Raw genomic sequence first — 6,000 nt, 5'->3', positions numbered from 1 at the left:
CGGGTTTTTCTCCGGTTTCCGCACCGAGTAGGGGAGAGTGTCGGTCCTGGGAGTGGAGAGCGGCGGGCCTGGGGTGTGGAGAGTGGCGGGCCCAGGCGTGGAGAGCGTCGGGCTGGGGCGCCGGTATCAGGATACCGTCTGCTTCTCCCATCCCTGCGGAGAGCGGCGGTCTGGAGCGCAGAGGGCGGCGGGCTGTGGCGTGGGGAGCGGCGGTCCCGGGGCGCGGAGAGCGGCGGGCTGGGGCGCCGGTATCGGGATACCCTCTGCTTTTTCTCCAATCTCCGCGCCGAGCAGAGGAGAGTGGCGGTCCCGGGGCGTGGAGAGCGCTGGGCTGTGGCGTGGAGAGTGGCGGGCCGGGTCGCGGAGAGCGGCGGTCCCGGGGCGTGGAGAGCGGCGGGCTGTGGCGCGGAAAACGGCGGTCCCGGGGTGCGGAGAGCGGCGGGCCAGGGCGCTGATACCCGGGTACCGTCGGCTTTTTCTCCGGTTTCCGCACCGAGTAGGGGAGAGCGGCGGGCCCGGGCGTCTAGAGCGGCGGGCTGGGGCGCCGGTATCGGGGTATCGTCTGCTTCTCAAATCCCTGTGCCGAGTAACGGAGAACGTCGGGCCGGTGAGTGGAGAGCGTCTGTCCTGGGCATGGAGAGCGGCGGGCCGGGGCGCCGGTATCAGGGTACTGTCTGCTTCTCCCATCCCTGCGGAGAGCAGTGGAGAGCGGAGAGCGGTGGTCCCGGGGCACGGAGAGCGGCGGGCCCGGGCGTGGAGAGCTGCGGGCCCTGGGAGTGGAGAGCGGCAGTCCTGGGGCGTGGAGAGCAGTGGGCCGGGGCACGGAGAGCGGCGGTCTGGAGCGCAGAGGGCGGTGGGCTGTGGCGTGCGGAGCGGCGGTCCTGGGGCGCGGAGAATGGCAGGCTGTGGCGTGGAGAGCGGCGGGCCCGGGCGCCGGTATCGCGGTACCATCTGCTTTTTCTCCAATCTCCGCGATGAGCAGAGGAGAGCGGTGGGCCGGAGCGTGGAGAACAGCGGTCCCGGGGCGTGGAGAGTGGCGGGCTGTGGCGTGGAGAGCGGCAGGCCGGTGCGCTGGTATCGGGGTACCGTCGGCTTTTCCCATCCCTGTGCTGAGCAGCAGAGGGTGTCGGGTTGGGTCTCTTTTGATTTAGATTATTTGGTGCCCTTTGAGCTTCCTGAATGTGGATTTCTATTTTATTTCCCAGGCTTGGGAACCTTTCTGCCATTACTGTTCATTTATTTAAAAAATATGTTCTATATTCCTATCTTTGTCTTTCTGGTATACCAATCATGTGTAAGTTGTTTCTCTTGATGGTGTGCCATGAGTCTCTTAAGCTATGCTGTCCATTCATTCATTCATTTAATTTGCTGCCCAGATTGATTGCCAGTGACCAGTCTTTAAGTTCTCTGATGCTGACTTCTGTTTTCTGTAGTGTACTGTTGAACCCTTCTGTTGAAATTTTCAGGTCGTTTATGGTATGCTTCAGTTCTGTGTTTTCTGTTAGCTACAATTTCATCTTCATTGAAGTAGTTATTTCTTGCATTGCGCTCCTGGTTTCAGCAAACATCTTTATGATTAATACATGCACTGTTCAAATTATGATGGGGCTCCATCTTGATAAACCCATTATAAGTTGAAAATATGGTTGTTAAAAATGCTTTTAATACACCTAACTTATTGAACATTACAGCTTGGCCCGGCCTACCTTAATCATGCTCAGAACACTTACATTAGCTTACAGTTGGGCAAAAATCCCAGACCACAAGGCCTATTTTATAATAAAGTGTTCAGTGCTTTATGTAATTTATTGGACATTGTATTATAAAGTAAACTGAATGGTCGTATGGCTACCATGTACGGTTTCTACCTTATGTGTATATCTCTTTTGAAGCATTTGTGTGTATGGTGGGGAAGAATCATGTTTTCTAAAAGCCGGTTTTCCCAGATGGATAAAACAACATACACTCCAACTTCATGATAATTCAAGATATTCCACATCCTTATCAATACTGTATAGTCTTGTCTATCTGATGTGGTTTTAGTTTGTATTTTCCTAATTTCTATAAGTATGTTTACCATGTTTCATATGATTATTGAACACTCAAATCTTCTATGTAAAGTGGTTCTTCAAGTCTCTTGCCTGCTTTTCTCTTTGGGTCTCTGTCTTGTTTTTTTTTAATAAAAGTATTTGGTTTTCTGTGAGGCAATTAATTTCTCTCTGTGACTGCTATTTACATCCTTTAACCAGTACTGTTTGATGAATAAAATTTTTATTTTAATGTCCAATTTATGAATATATATTTTTAAATTTATACTTAGAACATACATAGTTAAAATTATATAATATGTAATTTTTAAATTAAATTTCAAGCAGTCTATTTTTTTCAATCTCTTTTTTTCTTTTTCAGCACCAGCATTTGGATTTTTTAATCCTCTCTGTGGTATATTTATTTTCAGTATCTTTGATTTTTTATTATGATTTTCTTCTACTAACTTAAACATTTTCTTTTCAATGTACTGAAACTAACGATTAGCTAATATATTCTTAGTCTTTTCTTATTTTACCTATTTAAGACTATATGTTTTCTTTTAATTTTTGTTTGAAATTCATTCTATATCTTTTAACAGCTTAAAGTATAAATGAAATGGAAGAAATGCATATACTTAAGGTATATACTTTTATGTTTGGACATATGTATGCACCCAAGAAACCATCACCACAATCAATATAATGAACATACCTATTATCACAAAATTTTTCTCATGCCCCTGTATTATCCCTCCTTCCTGCTCCTCCTCTCCACCCTTTATTTAATGAACTTGATTTCATTGAGCAAAGCATTAAAAAAATAATAGAACAAATATCGAAACCATACTGGTCAATGAATAATCACAAAGGGAACACACCATGTAACTACCACCTAGGTCAAGAAATGGAGCATGAGCACTGCCTCAGGAAATCTTTGGGCCTCTTCCACTCACTATCTTCTCCATTTTCTCTTGCGGAAACTGCTATTTTTCTTTTTCAACTAGTCCTGTTACAACTTCCTTGTAAAATCTTTTGGTGCATTTCTGTCCCATCTAGGACTGGAATTGCTGGTTCATGGGCGTGCCTGAGTAGGTGCTTCCAAACCATGGTCCAAAGTGGCTCTGCCAATTGACACTGCCACCAGCAGTGCTTATCAATTCCAGTTGCTCATTGTCTTTGCCAACTCTTGGATCTGTAGTGTGTTTTTTATTGTTTCATGCATTTGTTGTCAGTGTTTTTGCATTCAGATGAGTATGCAGTAGTTTCTACCGGTTTTAATTTCTACTTCTCTAATTGCTATTGAGTTTGTACACATTTTCATGTATTCATTTGTCATTGGAATGTCTTCTCCTTTGTAAAGTGCTCATTGAAGTGGCTTGGCTCTCTTTCTATTGGGAAGTCTTTTTCCTTGGAAATATGTAGTTCTTCATGTATTCTGCACTATAAGGCCTTTGTTAGAAATGTGAACTGCACATTTTTTCTTCCACTCTGTCTTACCCTTACACACTCTTAAATGATGTTTCTGATGAGCAGAAATTACTAAATTCTAATAAAGTTTCATAGAAATTCGTTAGAATTTCTTTAGAATTTATGGTTTATAAAAATGCAATGTAAGAGCAATTTACTCATAACAAAGTTATAAAGATTTTTTCCAAAATTACTTTTTACACTTAAATGTAAAATACCTTTTGTATGGTATGATATCCTGATCAAATGTTATTAAATTTTTCCTAATAAACACCCATTTGATGCAGCAACATTGATTTAAAAATTGAAAACAGCTCTGCATAGCAATCTCTGTTCTTCCTCAGCTGTGCAACATGCACCAGCCTCTTTCTAGATTCTCTTTAGGTCATTTGTCCCTCTTTCCATCAATACCACAAGGTTTTATTCCTTGTACCTTCGTAGAATGTTCTGATACCCTGTAGAGACATCTCCCCACCCTGTTGGTTTTCAAAAGCATGTTGGAGATTATTGGACCTTTGCATTTTTATATTCTTCTTCAAATCAGCAGTGAATTTACACAAAAAGACTTGTTTTTCATTGATATTGTAATAGATGCATGTATCATCTTTAGAAGAAATAACATCTTTATAATAATGTTTTTCCAATTTATGAGCATGATTATTTTTTATTTAGGTTTCTAAACTATGTTATTTCTTGGAGGGGGGATTTTATACATGTCATTATATTAATCTCTAAGTCATAGTATTTTTATGATATTGTAAGCATCTATTTTTTAATTTATTTTTGCTGTTTGTTACTGTCTGTGTTAATTCCAGGAGGTGTGGAATGAGCTGAGCTGTTTTGCTGGGGTGAGTGACTTACCTGGAACTGATCCCTGATTGAGGTGTCAAATGTACTGATTAATAGTGGGTCTTAGCTAGGTTTGGCTGAGGTTTATATCATCTTGTCACCGTTATTTATTGATAGTAGTGAATGTGGTGTTTGACCAGGTTTTTACCTGGTCTTGGTGAGAACACAAGAGGGCTCTTCTGCTGGGGCTGGCCCACAGTGAAAATATGCCTGCAGGATCAGCAGGGTATAAGAAGCTCAGTCCACACTTTATATAGGGGTCCCGGGGTCTGAGGTGTTCTGTGCACACACAGATGGCTCCTGATCTGAGAGAGGAAGTGCCTCCTGGTGTATCCCTGCAGAGAGGAGCACTGGAGCCCATGCCATCCTCTCATGACCTGTCACTGTGAGGCTGCCTTTGGCTGAGATGCTCTTCCTCACTTGATGTGTTTCTTTAATGCTATTACTATAGCATATCTTTTTTCTTCAGCAAACTGTAGATTTCTAAGCACTGCCGTTTTTTGCTCCAGTGTCCTGGCATTTACACAGAGTTGATTTTTTATATTTAGCAACCTTTTATACTCATTTAGCCTATCTGTGCTTTTTCTGTTTGTTGTTTGTTTGTTTTGTAGATTCTTTCGGCTTGTAGGTTACTTAGTCAGAAATTTTTATGCCATTATTTCTTACCTATTTTATTGTCTAGCATTTCCAGTACGGTGGTCAATTGTATTTGAATATACCAGGCATACTTAAATTGTTCTGAACCTGAAGTTACCTTAAACATGTCACCAATAAGAGTAAAGGAATTTACTTTTTATTCCTAGCTTTACATGAGGTTTTTAAATCACAAATAATTGTTGAATTTTGTCAAAGGCCTTTTATTAATTTATTTGTTTAATTGTGGTGAAGTAAACAAGGCTATAAAGTTTTTTCTAATCATGGGCTTAGCTGAATTGCAGTGTGTAAATGTGATGTCTTTCTTGCCATTTGGTTCAATATATTATCTAATTTCCACTTGATGTTAGGTGTTGAGTCATTAATAACACAAGTGTGATTAGCCCCTTCTCATAGGTAGAAAGATGAGAGGTCGAGTTTTAAGTTTGTTGTCTAATGTCCTGGACTGACAAGAATTTTCCTACCTTGCCATGGTCTTCCATTCTCCCATGGAAACTGCTCTCCAGTCTTGGAACCTGGGTGGGCTTCTCTTCAACCTACGATGTCAGTGTCACTGGCCTCCGTGGTGGGGTTGCTTGTCAAGAGAAGGAATCTCTTTGTCATTAATTCAGTGTATTTGGACCTGGGAGATGCAGACCTTGACTCCCATCATTGGTTTTAGTGGGTCGATTTATGTTGGTAGATTTAAAATTTGCATTAGGTAGACACAATTTAAGTCCTCGTTGACTGGCTCCCTGCACATTGAGGATTTCTAACATATTATGTTTCTGCCAACAAGTGCCTTAGTTATGTATTTTATGATCATGAAAGGGGAAACTACCTTTATACTTCTATTTCTCAGCTATACAATAGGAACTACATGGAACTGATTGCCTTTGGATCCTAGCTTATTGACCCTCTTTTCTTTCATTTTTCTTTTTCTTCAATTCTGAGACCCCCTAGATCTATTGTGAGAGGGTTTCAGGTCTGCATCCTTCTGCCTGGGGACCCAGAACACCTG

This window comes from Cynocephalus volans, chromosome 4 (assembly GCF_027409185.1).
Source record: "Cynocephalus volans isolate mCynVol1 chromosome 4, mCynVol1.pri, whole genome shotgun sequence".
In the NCBI taxonomy this organism is placed as follows: domain Eukaryota; kingdom Metazoa; phylum Chordata; class Mammalia; order Dermoptera; family Cynocephalidae; genus Cynocephalus; species Cynocephalus volans.
The sequence above is the reverse complement of the archived record's forward strand: the minus strand, read 5'-3'. Positions refer to the sequence as shown.